The sequence below is a fragment of the Hydra vulgaris genome, chromosome 15 (genome assembly GCF_038396675.1).
Source record: "Hydra vulgaris chromosome 15, alternate assembly HydraT2T_AEP".
NCBI classification, from domain to species: Eukaryota; Metazoa; Cnidaria; class Hydrozoa; order Anthoathecata; family Hydridae; genus Hydra; species Hydra vulgaris.
This window is the reverse complement of record NC_088934.1, coordinates 47,337,999-47,353,617: the sequence shown is the minus strand read 5'-3', so window position 1 is coordinate 47,353,617 and position 15,619 is coordinate 47,337,999.

Here is a 15,619-nt window from a genome sequence, read left to right as displayed (position 1 = left end):
CCGCAAAAATAAATAAAAATATCATAAATCTATTTAACTTTAATAGATAAATAAATTCACAGAAGTTCAACCAATTACAACTGTAAACCATCATTAACAGTAAATTACAAAACAGTAATACAGTGTTCATTAAATATTCAGTAAAGTGTTGTTTATTTATGCTCTCCAATAAATTAATACTGATGTTCATCCCTTTACTTATCACTTCAATTATAAAATTTATATATTACTGATATTAACTAGGTTAGTCAAATATTTTTTAATTGTATGATTTCTTATAAAACTGCCTGAGACCGTACATTTGGTTAACTACGTCAAAGACTTCTTTTCTGCAATCATCGGGAGTTGTAAGGTTTTTGATTGATACTTTTTTATTTGTTTTCAAACAAATTGAAAATTTAAACTTTACAAACGCATCCGAATGTTTTACTTTTACTGGTATATTGATTAGCGTCGGCATTGAATGAAACTCTCTTTTGACCATTATTGGGTGCAGCGTTTTTACAAAAAAATTTTTTGATTCATCTTTGTAAATATTGTCTTTTTTTTGATTGGTAAAAGTTGCTCTACTTTGTGTGATCTATCATAAACAATGTAATATAAAAATGTGTTTACACATATACACAAAACAAACACACTCACACACATAAATACATACACACATATACTGATATGTATTTATACATACATACATACATATATATATATATATATATATATATATATATATATATATATATATATATATATATATATATATATATATATATATATGAATGCTTGTGATGAAGTAGCAAAAGTGCACATTCTACTTTTAAATATTTACTTATTTTGCGAGTACAGACGTCCGTAAGATCTATGTGTAACGTACGGACTTGTAACGTCTTACAGACGCCACAAACCCGTACGCTGTCCTTAAGACGTCCAACGAACGTTCTGTACCCAGTGGAAATAAAATCTAGCAGCAAAAACTTGTATAAGCAAGCAGGAAGTATATTTCTTTTTTAATCAGAGGCTCATTTGCCATTAGTCAAATCTAGGCAACTGATTTGACTAATGGCAAATGGGAGCTTGGGAGCTTATATTTTTATTTTATTTGAAAAGTTGTAGTTTTTAGTTTAGATATGTAATTTTTTGAATTTTTTTACGAACTTTTGAATGATGATTTTTTATATGCCTGAATTTAACGCCGTCACAAATGCGGCGCCGTCAATTTAACAACGTCACAAATGCGACCTGTTTGTAATGCTTGCTTTCAGTAATGTCTAGCGTACTTACATTTTTAAATAACCAAACTATTACAATAATATTTTATGTTTTTTTTCATCGATAATTGTTAATCCAGCCTTCGGAATTAGAAAACATAAGGTCAGCAAAAAATTGCCGACCTAAAACTATTTTAGATTGGCGTCAGGTTGGTACAAATTATAGAAAAAGTGTTATAAGTGATAAATCAACGAAAGTGCAAACATTTAGCGTTAAATTGACAAAAAAAAAAGAAAAAAAACGTCGCTATAGGCGACTTTTCTTTAAAATGTAGAGATTTGCGTGAAAATTTCAAAAACGAACACAACAGTTTTAATATTTTGTTAGAAATTTAAATTTTGTTTAGATTTGATAAACAATGGTTTTTCCGTTTTTAATTTTAATAGTTATGTTTGCAATTTAAATAAAAGGTTCCTATTGAGAATTTAAACAGAACGTTCGTTTTGCTGTTTTATTTTCATTATTTTCATTTTGAATTAAAAAAAGGTTAGCTTTACCGGGTTTATTGTATTATTTAGAATTTAATTAAAAACGCTTTTTTTTTGTTTTTATTTACATTATTTCATTTAGAATTCAAATGAAACATTCGTTTTACAATTATGTTTTTTAAATTGATTTGTTCTAATTTTAAGTAAAGAGTTTGTTTTTCCGCTTATGTGTTGATTATCTTATTTAAAATTTAAGTAAAACGTTTTTTTTTCGTTCGTATTTTAACTATTTTGCTTAGAATCAGAGCCGTGGCTCTACTCACATACCCCAATTAGGGGAGAGGGGCGGGTAGCAGCAAATTTATGGGGCTTATTAGCAAATTTAGGGTCTCTTTAAAATTTAAGGAACTTATTTTTTTTAGTAACACCTAATGGAAAAACTTTAAAAATTTTGGGGCACTTATGACAGGATTTCTTTTTTAAGGGTTGGGAGGGGGGGAGGGGCTCGGACCTAGTAGCCACGGCACTCCTTAAAATATGAAATGTTCGTTTTGCCTTTTGTTTTGTTTTAATTTAAAGAAGGCGTTTTTTTTTTCAAAATTAGGATCGAAATTGCTGAATTTTGACCCTAATTCCGAGGGCTGTAAAGGGCTGTTCCAAAGTAAAAAATTTTTCAGAAAACAAATAAAAAAAAATCTTTTTAAAAAATTTACAATATTTAAATATAAGTCTAGATTTCCCGGAAACTTTGTCTACAAATTTATGCTCAAAAGAATATTATGTTTGATATTTAACGACGCTGGTGTGATTTTTGGTAAGGAAAAAAGTGTGCATGTTTTTTCCTTATGTGTTTATGTCTTAATGGTTTTGAATTGGCTGATAAACTATAAATTCATAAAAATTTATCAAGTTTTATTAAATTTCTATGACTGCCTTAAAGTGCGAAATCCAATTATGAATAACTTTGAAAAATGATTTCTTGATACTCGATACCGGATAAATAACTTAGCGCAAAACAAACAGACAAAAAAAAATTTAAATACGGAATTAATCTTTAAATTAAGTGTTCAAAATAATAAAATTTTCAAAACGCGAATACACAAGAAGCCAAATTTGGGGCAAATATAAAAAAAATGCGAGTACAAAAAAACATTCCAAAAATATTGACATTTACCTTGTGCTTTTTTTAATGTGATCATAATGGTCCAAATTTTTTATTTAAATTGTTTTGTATCCTGGTTTTTTCATAAATCTTGTTTAAAATTAAAAAGAAGATTTCACATAACTTATGCAAAAAAAAATTCTTTTTTTTGTGTATTTGCGCAAAATTCTTTTTTTGCGTATTTTTTTAATATAAACAATTATTAAGAAAAGACTAAAATGCACAACAATCTAAAAAAAAACTTTAAACCATTATGATCACATTAGAAAATTTTTTTTTACATAATATTGAGATTTACTTAGCGTCATAGCCAAATAATAAAGGAACAGTTTGAGGCATTTTTCGGGGTATTTTGCCACTTGAGCACAAGGTTAACGTCAATATTTTAAAAAAAATTTTTTCATAATCGCATTTTTTTTATATTTGTCCCAAATTTGGCTTCTTGAGTATTCGCGTTTTGACAATTTTATTTTTGAACTTACATTTACAATTTTTTTTTTTTTACTTTACATGAAAGGAACTTTTAAAAAAGAATGAAAATGATGGCAAAAAGCAAAAAATTATAAAAAGGGGCATTATGAAGAATAAAAAATAGAAAAGAAGAAAACAATCAAATATATATATATATTTTAAATTAAAGCTGTTTTATAGAAAATACATTTTATTCGAATAATAAGTTATAAAGAAAGGTTATAAAGAACTTTCAAATATACACGTATACTTTATACGTGTATATTTAAAAGCTCTTAACAATCTACAATTCGAATAAAATGTACTTTCTATAAAATAGCTTTAATTAAAATGTATATATATTTAACTGATTTCGGACAAATCATTTATTTTTTACGGTAAAAATATTGTTTTTTTTTTAAATTAAAAAATTAAATTGTAATTAATACATTAATTGCTTAAGCTACTAATGGTTAAATGGTAAATTCCAAGTCTTTCGGTAAATCCCACATCTTTATTGTTAAATTACTATTTGAAAGTTTAAAAAAATAAATATTTAGGGTCGTCCATAAATTACGTCACGCTCCAAGGTGGTGGTGGTGGGGGAAGTGTTAGTGTTTAGTGACGACTCATACGGGATATGTTACTAAAGTGTTGTGATGTTGTGACGGAGGAGGGGGGAAAGGGGTTATAAATGGTCAAAATTTGAGTGACGTAATTTATGGACGATCCCTTATGTATTTTAAGTTTTGTAACAGTTTTTTTGGAAAGAATAGTCTGTGTAAAATAAAAAAAACACATTTAAAAACAATTAATTAATGATAGATTATTATTAAAAATAAATATTATTAAAAGTTAAAAACATTATTCTTAGTATTTGTATTTAAATAATATATATATATATATATATATATATATATATATATATATATATATATATATATATATATATATATATATATATATATATATATATATACATATATATATATATATATATATATATATATATATATATATATATATATATATATATATATATATAAGAGAGAGAGAGAGAGAGAGAGAGAGAGAGAGAGAGAGAGAGAGAGAGAGAGAGAGAGAGAGAAAGAGAGAGAGAGAAAAACAGGGCAAGGTGGCGAACGTTTGAAAATCCTGAATTTTCGCAAAACTTTCAGTCATGAAACAATACTATTTTGTCAGTATGTTTGCTTTATTATAATGATTTATTACCTACATTAGTTTCTGCTCTATATACAATATCGCAAAATAAACATGCTTTGCAAAAAAATATTCCCATAAAAGTTGTTTCCGTAAAATTACCCATTAGTAATAACCCTATATGCAATAAACTTTTTAAGCGTAAAATAAATATTATGGAAATGAAATCACGTTAATTATATTTAGGCCTGTAAATCGAGCCGAACGAGCCAAGCTTGCCAGGGTTCGGCTTGGCTCGTTTACATATTAAGAGTGTTCAGGCTCGGCTCGAGCTCGTTTCGAACATGAGATTCTTTGTTCGAGCTCGGCTCGTTAAGGATTAGTATTGTTTGGGCTCGGCTCGTTTTACATGTTGCTCGAGCTCGACTAGTTTAAAACTCGTAATAATTATTGTAACCTGTTAGTTTAAAGCTCGTTTAGTAAAAAAAAAAATTGTTCGTTAAAGGCTCGTCTGTAAATAATGCAAGTCCAAATCAACAAACAACATAAACAAACCTACAGTCTATTAAACATGCAAATAAACAACATAATGAAATAAGATCCCACAAATCTAATAGTTCAAAATAAAAGTTAAAACTAATAGTTCAATGTTCAAACTTAATGTTCAAAGTTCAAACATAATGTAAACTCTCACAAACATAATAATTCCTATTAAACACTGCATTCTAATAGTTCAAATTACATTTTCACAAATATAAGTCTTGCTCTCATTGCATTGGATAAATAAATATATATACATATATATATATTCGAGCTTTAATCGAGCCTATATGAACGAGCCTATGATGTTTAAGCGCGGCTCGTTTAATAAACGAGCCTAATTTTTTGTTTAAGCCCGGCTCGTTTAACATTTGAGCCGAACATGAACGAGCTCTTGTCGAGCCGATCACCGAGCCGTTCACGAGCACGAGCCAGGATTTACAGCCCTAATTATATTTGAAAAAATCAATTGGTGTATTTACGAAGTGTGGCAATAAATCTGCGTAAAATAATTATATTTTTTTGCTTCTATTATTTGTATCATTTCCTCCGTGGAGACTTTTTAAACTTTAATGGAATATTTATTGGCTTTATTATTGAAATGATAAAAAAAAAAATGATTGCTGTCACACGTCACACTTTCAGTTTTATTGCAGCATTGTTTTGTGACAGCATTCTATAGGATAGTCGATGTATGTCCTGATACCAATAAATATTCATTAATGTTTAAAAAGGTTCCACTGATAGAGCGCAACAAGCATAAATATATACTTTCTCCATCCGCTTTCTCCATCCAATTTATTGTCGGAGAAATTTAACAAAAAATATAATTTGCAGCATTCCGATGAAGATAGTGATGAAGACTTTTTTAAATTTTTGTTGAGATGTTATATAAAAGCCATCTTGCCCGATTTCTCCTATATAACCGTATATCGCCGTTTTATTATTATCGCGAGCGGATGTGTTTTTTTTCAAACGACTTTGTTAAAGCTAAATTCGTTTATATTTATTTTTCTAAAAAAATAAATAATTTCTAAAAATTTTTTGGCAGTTACATTATTAGAAATAACAAAATTGTTTGAAGATTACAAAAACGAATTTGAACTGATGTTAAAGCAACAAGAAAAAATTTTTATTAGTATTATTAGTTGAAACTTAAAAATATTTAATGACAGATTAGAAAAAGTAGAAAAAGACATCGACCATTTAAAACTTAGTTTGAATTTTCAAGAACAACTAATTGATGAAAATGTTATGAAAGTAAAAGTTTGCAGTAAAGAAAACAACTCAGAAAGTATACGCATACAAAAAAAATTAAGGGAGATAGAAGATCGGTCGAGACTTATTAATTTAACAGTAGGTGGAATTGATGAAAATGAAGGTGAAAGCTGGGAGGATAGCGAATTAAAGGTAAAGTTTATGAATATATTTTATCTGTTAATAATGTCAAAATTGAGCGGGCCCATAGAACTGGCAGCAAAGGATTTAAAAAGCCAAGAACAATAGTAATAAAACTTTTAGATTATAAAGATAAAGTCGAAATTTTAGGAAGTCGAGTAAACTAAAAGGTTTCATATTTAAATCTTCAAATGAAAATGACATCATCGATGATAACGGCACTGAGTCAAATTATTTTAGTCACAAAATGCTAGAAAGTCAATACTATTCAGCTTCTGAATCATCACAATATCTAAGAAAAACTAAAAACACTTTTTCAATTTTAAATATCAATATTCGAAGTTTAAATAAAAACTTTGAAAAAGTAAAAATATTATTAGATACAATTAAACACGATTTTAAAATTATTTGTCTAACAGAAACTTGGTGTAAATGCGGTAAAAAAAATTATGAATTTGAACTTCATCACATCAATTCATCAAGCACGTGAAGTAAATGCAGCTGGGGGCGTTTGTATTTATATCCACAATTCAATAAATTTTGTCTTACGTAACGATCTCTGCGTCAACGAAACAGATTGTGAGCCTTTGTGCATTGAATTAGTAAATAATGCAGAAAGAAACACAATTTTAAATACTACTTATAGACCGCCATCTGGAAACATTAAAAAATTTAAATTTTATCTTAAAACATTTCTAAAAAAATTATAAATAAAAAAAAACATATTTATATGGTCGGAGATTTTAACATAAACCTGATTAACTATGCCTCAAATATTAATGCTAAAAATTTTATAAACACTCTTCTACAAAATAAACTTATCCCAACAATAAACAAATCTACACGAATAATAAATAGGTCTTCTACTCTTCTTGATAATATCATAACTAACAACTTTCATAATAACCCTCTTTACACAGGTATAATACAGACCGATATTTTGGATCATTTTCCTACATTCTTAGCTACAAATAACTTTTTAATAAACAATATTTCCACAAACTCCACCTTAATTCGGCGACAGATCAATGAAAACTCTTTAAAAATATTTAAAAACTGTTTACAAAATTGCGTTGATTGGGATCTAGTACTGCAATCAAATGATGCTAATAATGCATATGAATTGTTTCTTAATCAATTTTGCAAACAATATGAAATAGCGTTTCCAGAAATAAAAAAAATCATAAATAATAAGTCGCTCCAAACTCCCTGGATGTCTAAAGGTTTACTAAAATCTTCAAAAAAGAAAGAAAAATTATATATAAAATATCTTCAAAAAAAATCTTATAAAAATGAAATAATTTACAAAAATTAAAAAAATATATTTGAAAAAACCAAAAAATACTCAAAAAAACTTTATTATGCTCAGCGGCCGTATTCTCATCTCTCCGTTAAGCTTAACGGAGCTTTTGTCTGAAATTTCGTTACAATATTTCAAAGTAAAGAAATGACGAAAATTTATATAAGTTCGTTAAAATAAAACTTATACCAAAATAAAACATTTATGTTTAAAAAATTATAATTTTAAATAAATTTTTTATTAATGTAATAAAATTTTTGACTATGTAAATGTAAAGAAATTTTTGACTAACGCTCCTTTATACTTAACGGAGAGATGAGAATACGGCCGCGGTTATTAGAAAAAACCAAAGGAAACACTAAAAAAATATGGAATGTAATTAAGGATTTAATTGGAAAAAATAATTACAACAAAAGCACGCTGCCAAAAAATCTTTTGATTAATGGAAAGTTAGTTTATGAAAAATCAATTATTGCTGAAGAACTAAACAACTACTTTGTTAATATTGGCCCAAATTTGGCCTCTAAAATTCCTAATGATTCCATTCCATTCGATTCAATTAAAAACTTATGATAAATTTATGGATGAAACCGATTTAAAACTGAGTGAGTTGAGAACTGCTTTTAGCAGTCTCAAAAGTAAAAAAAGTGAATATTGTAAAATCATTATTTTGACGATATTGTAAAATCATTATTTTGACGATATTGTAAAATCATTATTTGACGTCATTAAACCTTCTTTATTCCACATTTTCAATCTCTCATTAAAGTCAGGTAATGTTCCTGATAAGTTAAAAAAAAAAACATACTTTATGATCATCTAACTGAGAATGATATGTTGTATTGCAAACAATTTGGCTTTAAAAATAAACATTCTACTGAACACGCAGTAGTTGAAATTTCCAATCAAATATCTAACGCCTTAGATAATGACTGTTTTACATTAGGAGTTTTCATTGATCTGTCCAAAGCTTTTGATACCGTAAATCACTATGTTCTAATAACAAAACTCGAAAACTACGGAGTGAAAAATAAAAACTTACTTTGGTTCAAAGATTATCTAACAAACAGAAAGAAATTTTTATACTATGATCAAACAAATACAATTCCATACTCCATAACTTGCGGGGTTCCTCAGGGATCTGGAGAAACCCTTTTATTCCTGTTGTACATAAACGACTTATACTTATCAACAAATCTTTTAGACCTAATTTTGTTTGCTGATGATTTTAATCTTTTTTTTTCTCACAGAGATGTTAAACCACTTTTTAAAATAGTTAACGAACAGCTATGTAAAGTTAGTGAGTGGTTTGAATGTAATAAACTTTCACTAAATGTGGATAAAACATAATATATACTTTTTCATAAAGTAAGTAAATCTGAAAATATTCCTCTTAAATTACCAGATCTTAAAGTTAATAACACTTTTATAAAAAGAGAATCATTCATAAATTTTTTAGGAGTAAAATTGGATAAAAATTTACAGTGGTACTCACATATAAATAGTATTGAAAAAAAAATCTCAAAAAATATTGCAATGATGTTTAGAGCTAAACCTTTTCTAAATATATCATCCCTGAAAAAATTGTATTTTGCCTATATCCATAGTTATTTGTCTTATTGTAATATTGTGTGGGGTAGTACTAACCATACAAAGCTAAAGAAACTCTACAACAAACAAAAACATGCGTGCAGAATAGTATTTGGAGCCGACAGAAGTATTCCTTGCGAACCACTTCTAGGTGTGCTCGGTGTTTTAAATGTGTATAAACTTAATTTACACCAAATATTATTATCTATGTTTAAAACAAAAAATGGATTATCTCCAAAAATAGTTCTTTAATAAAATTAACCATAAATACTAAACAAAGTTTTCAGATAACAATTTTATTGCTCCAAAATATAAATTAAAATTAACTTCCTATTCAATTAAATACCGCGGACCTAATCTGTGGAAAAAGTTTCCAAATATTGTTAACAATAAACAGACTACATTAGAGCAATTTAAGGACGAATCAAAACGATTATTATTATTCATGGATATATCCAACTTTAAATGTTTATTTTAAACTAAAAACAATCATATAAAAAATAGATTTAATTGTATCAGTGATTAATATAAATTAATACAAAATATTTAAAATAAATTAAAAATATATAAAATATCACTGATGATGTTAATAATTTATCTAGTGATTATATTAATTATGAAATTTCATTTCTTGTTATCTTTTTTACCTCAAGAAATTTTATTTTTTTGACTTTTTTATTTTTTAATAATATTTTGTTAAACATTTTAGCAACTGTTTTCAACACTTCTTAAAAAACAAACAAAAAAAAAACTATTTTTTATTTCTAATTATATTAGTTATTTTCGGTTTTCATTTCTATTTGATATTTTATATATATTTTTACGTTACGGTAATGTAGAACTTATTGCTATTATTATTATTTTTTTTTTAAATGGTGATAAGGCTGAATACGCCTTCTTCTTGCTCCAGCCAATAGTTTATATAAATGAATTTGCAATGTAAACATTTTTAAACGGCAAAATAAATAATTACAAAAAAAAAAGCAAAAAACATTTTATTTAAATCGTAGTTAAATTATATTTTGATTAATATTATTAAAAACATATTTACTTAAAAATAAATATATTAAAAATATATATTTATTTCATTAAAAACACATACTAAATAATTAAAAAATATTTTCAGACAAGAATTTATTCTAATTTGTTTATTTATTATGGTACTCCATGACTGAAGACTAAACGGTCATGCAAAAAAAGCATTTAAAAAGGAAGTTTTCTCCATCTTCCTTTCTCTATGTCTAAACTTAATATGGCTAAAACATACATTAAACCCCAGACCTCTTGAATCTGGAGCTAACTATCTAACCACTGCGCTACTGCTGGTTTAGAAGTAAATTTAGTTTAAAAGTTTTAAATTAAAACGCACAATTATACAAATAATGCTTGCAGGCATTTTTATGTTTTAAACGTACAACAACATATGCAGTGTGGTTGCTTTGAAGTTTTACATTATTATTTTTTTAAGTTCAAAATTTTTGATTGTATGGAATTATTTAAAAATTCATACATAAATATCATGACCTTCTTTATAGAAGGCCTCGACACCGTGCGCGATTTTTTTGGCCGGTTTTTAAAAACTTCTTATAAACTTCTTATAAATTTTGTTTGGATAAAGGTGTAAAATATTGATTGCTATCTTTCAGAAATATTTAAATTTATTCTTCAAGTGAATTTAAATTAAATAATTTAGAAAATAACAAAATCAATTCTCTTTGTACAAAGTCATCTTTAAACGAATCCTTTAGATATCTGAAAATTAAGGATATGGATCATAAAATTCAAATAATTCTTGAGCATCTAAATGTAATGGGAAATCATTCTGTTGGTTGTGCTGTCTATTCTGCTGATATAATAACGAGAGCTTTTGAATATTTTGCAACAAGTCGTTCTACCTACCAATGATTATGTTATGGTTATCAGTTGCCAAGTATTCGAACTTTGACGCGCATAACTTCAAAAATAAACTCTCAGGATGATTTAACTTTTTTAAGTTCTGTGTTATCGAACTTGATGAAAAAAAAGAAATTGTGTTTTATTGATAGATAAAGTTTATGTAAAAGCAGCATTATTATATCAAAGTGGAAAAATTTTTGGAAATGCTGTTAATTATCCAGAGAAATTAGCTACTACTGTACTTTTATTTATGGTCAAAAGTCTTAATGGTGGACCTGAATTTTTAGCAAGAGTTTTACCAGTTAGTAATCTGACTTCAGATTTCCAACTAGAACAATGCAAATTAATTGTAGACACCATAGAAACTTCTACGTGTAATGGTAAAGTAATTGCAATTATTATAGAAGGAAATAAAGTAAACCAAAGCTTCTTTTCTAAATTCAAAACAGTAGAGGGAAAAAATGGTTCTCATATTTATATGACTATGTTCATCTTTTGAAGTGCATAAGAAACAATTGGCTAACAGAAAATCTAGGTCAGTTGCAGTTTATTTATAATGAAATAACTCACATTGCAAATTGGAGAGATTTAATTAACTTATATACACTTGAAAAAAAACAGTTAATAAAGTTATCCAGATTGACTGAAACATCAATAAATCCTAAACCAATAGAACGACAAAAAGTAAGCACTTGCTTACAACTATTTAGTGAAGAGACAGTTGCAGCTCTAAAAACTCATCCTAAAATAGAACAAGAAAGTGTCAAGGGTACTATTATTTTTTTGGAGTTAATTATAGAATTTTGGAAAATAGTGAATGTTAAATGTCCAGATGCCAATGCTAGATTTAGGGATGAGTCGCGTAATGTAATCAGATCTTCAGATGACATTAATTTAAAAAAGTTGCTTGCTATTGCAACAATGGCTGAAAATATGAAACCAACATCTGGTAAACGTGTTTGCCAGCTTACGAGAGATACAAGCAATGCTCTTTCACATACTTGTCATGGCCTAGTTGATTTGTCTTGTCATCTTTTATCAAGTGGAAATGAATATGTTATTTTTGTTGGTTTTCTAGTGATCCAATTGAAAAATGCTTTGGAAAACTAAGGCAAGGCTCTGGTGGTACTTACTTTATAACAGCTAAATCAGTTATCGAAAAAGTATTCAACATGCAAAGCTGGTGCTACAAATGAATATTGATGTAGAAGGAAATGATGGCGATGACTGTTTTTTATGTCTTGAAGATTTAAATGATAGGGAAATTAATATAATTTACAATTTAGCAGATCTAGAAGATACTATAAATATAGACATTTTATATGCTATTGTCTATATTGCTGGTTATGTTCAAAAGTGTTCTACTGAAGAAAATGATGAAGATACAACTACATATTATAAAAAATATGGAACTTATTTGAATACTTTAAATAGAGGAGGTACGTATTCAAATAAGTTCCATAAAAATATGGAACTTATTTGAATACTTTAAATAGAGGAGGATTAACTATTCCATCAGATACTCTATCTCAGTGGTCCTTATTTTGCTACATATTTTTTTCTTTATTAGATAAAAAAGTTTGCCGAACATTTCTTATACGACAGTTTGCATTTATTGCAGAATTGTACAGTTTTTCTATTGCAAAGAAACAATGCCAAACATTAGCAAACATTTTTTTAAAGAACTTTGCATTACTTCACACTCCCAAAAGTAATAAAGAAACCAAACTAAAAGAAATCAAACTTATGCAAAAATTTTTTTTCATGTTTGGTAAAAAAATAATTTGGTTTTTTATTGGTGTATTTTTCTCATTACTTATTATTTCTTATATATTATATATATAAAATTTTGATTTAAAATATTTTTATTCATTTTAATAAATAATTTAAGCTTATAAAAAAGTTGTTAATTTAACGTCAAAAAACTAATTTTATAATAATGCATCAAAAAAATGCAAGTAGAATGTTTACTAACTATATATTTAGTCTTAGCAAAGCTATACAACATTTTTCTATTTTTCTAAACCGCCATATTTTTTTTAAATCGGCCTTCAGTCAAAAAAAATCGCGCACGGTGTCGAGGCCTTCTATAAAGAAGGCCATGATAAATATACTTGTGTAAATATTCTTAAACAAAAATATATTGGTATTTAACTTGTTAATGGATAAAAATAATAAAATGGATAAAAATAAAAATACTGATAAAAACGAAATGCAATCAAATACAGAAGCTACAGAAATATCTGTGAAATTAGTTCGTGAAACATTCTCTGAGATGTTTAAGAAACAACAAAAAGACATTCTTAAACTTATAGGTGGAAATTTAAAAATTGCAAATGACAGAATCGATGGACTTTTGAAAGAAATTAAAGAAACGTGCAAAGCTTTGCAAACTGAAAATAATTTGAGGAAATTTGAAACGGGAAAAATAAATGACAGTCTCAAAATTAGAACACACTCAAAAAGATATCGAAAACAGTATCACTTTTACACAAGATACACAGGAAGAAAAAATCAATAAAATTGAAGAAAAAATTGTTACAAAAGTAGCATTTAATGCGGAAGAAAAAAATAAGCTGCGACAACTGGAAGATCGACTGAGAAGAAATAATTTGCGTCTCGAAGGAATGGCAAAAAGCGAAAACGAAAGTTGCAGTGTATCTGAAGATAAAGTTCTTAATTTCTTTGAAAACAATCTAAATGTAAGTGGCGTAGTTATTGAAAGGGCACATAGAACCGGAAAAACTGGGCTAAGCAAACCCAGATCAATCGAGATAAAATTCCTGAACTATAAAGATAAAATTAGCATGTTAAAGAATTCAAAAAAGTTAAAAGGAACAGGAATATTTATAAATGAGGACTATTCTTTGGATACCCTAACCATAACGTTATTCCTATGAGTTTGCATTTCTTCAAAGAGAAAAATCTCTTTGAAGAAATGCAAACTCATAGGAATAACGTTAAATATTCTGTTGTTATTTATGATAAATTAGTAGTTAAAGATTTTAAAAAATCACATATGAATGCTTAAAGTATATTTATTTATTATATTTTTTTGTCTTAAATAATATTCTTAGTTTTTATTCTTAAAATGACGGAAGCCAACAGATTTAATGTTTTTGACAGAAAAAACGCACTAAACCGAATTAATGACGATGATAAAAACATGAACTTTTTTGACGAAATTTCAGTAGATACGACTTGTTACAATGTTGACGATGTTAAACATGTTTTTAATTCTTCATCATCTTATTTTTCATTATTACATATAAACATCAGAAGTATAAATAAAAACTTTAAAAATTTAAAAATGATGTTAAATAATATAAGTAACAAGTTTAGTATTATCTGTCTGACAGAAACTTGGTGTCATCGAGACGCGATAAATTCTAACTTTCAATTATCAGGATATAAACTCATTCATCAACCGAGAGAAAACGGCAATTGCGGGGGCGTATCTATTTTCGTCCAAAATTCATTGGTTTTTAAATATCTTGAAGACCTCAAAGTAAATGACGCTGATTGTGAGTCATTAACTATTGAAATAGTTAACAAAACAAAACAAAAATACATTTATAACTGCATTATATAGACCGCCAAACGGTAATTACAACTAATTTGAAAACCACTTAAACTATTTGCTACCAAAGCTTATTGAAAAAAGTGTTTACTTATTAGGTGATTTTAATTTGAATTTATTGAATCATAAAGCTAATAATCAAGTCGTGAATTTTAAATTTACACTTTTGCAATACAGCGCACAGTGCCTCACAGATACGAAAAAACGGCAAAAACCCTATTAATTTTTTAAATTTATTTTGATGTTTTTTAACTTTATCTTGATTGTTATAAGCATACTGAACAAGGTAAACCCATTTTTTATGATCTTGTAAATTTTTACTCTTTTTGTGAGCTTGTTATATGCAGGTTGTTTGTGGGCAAAAATTCACTAGAAATTTTAGAGTATTCAAGTAGATCTTAAAATTGTCTCAAAATGGTCATTTTTAAAAATTTTTCTTTCATTTTTTCGGTGAACATCATATATATATATTATATCATCCGGTAAGTAACTGACATTGGACTTTCATCGACACCAAAAATTAATGTTCGAATTTCACAATTTGTGAAAAAATTAAAAATTTTCAGAAAATAATATTCACAATATTTACTTTTTCTAAAAATGTCCACACTTGTCCACCCTGAATTTTGATGGGGAATTTTTTTTTTTTTTTTTTTTAAACATCTTCGCTTCCAACAAGGCTGCAAGCAGCCACTGATTAAAGTTGGAAGTTACTGTAAGAGAAAAGATGAAGATTGTAGAGCAAGATAACGATTGAAGTATCTTGAATATATACAGGAATGCCCGGAAAAAAAAACTCGCCCCAAAGTAGCACGTTTTTGAGAAATTGAATTTTTAAGTTTTTTGCA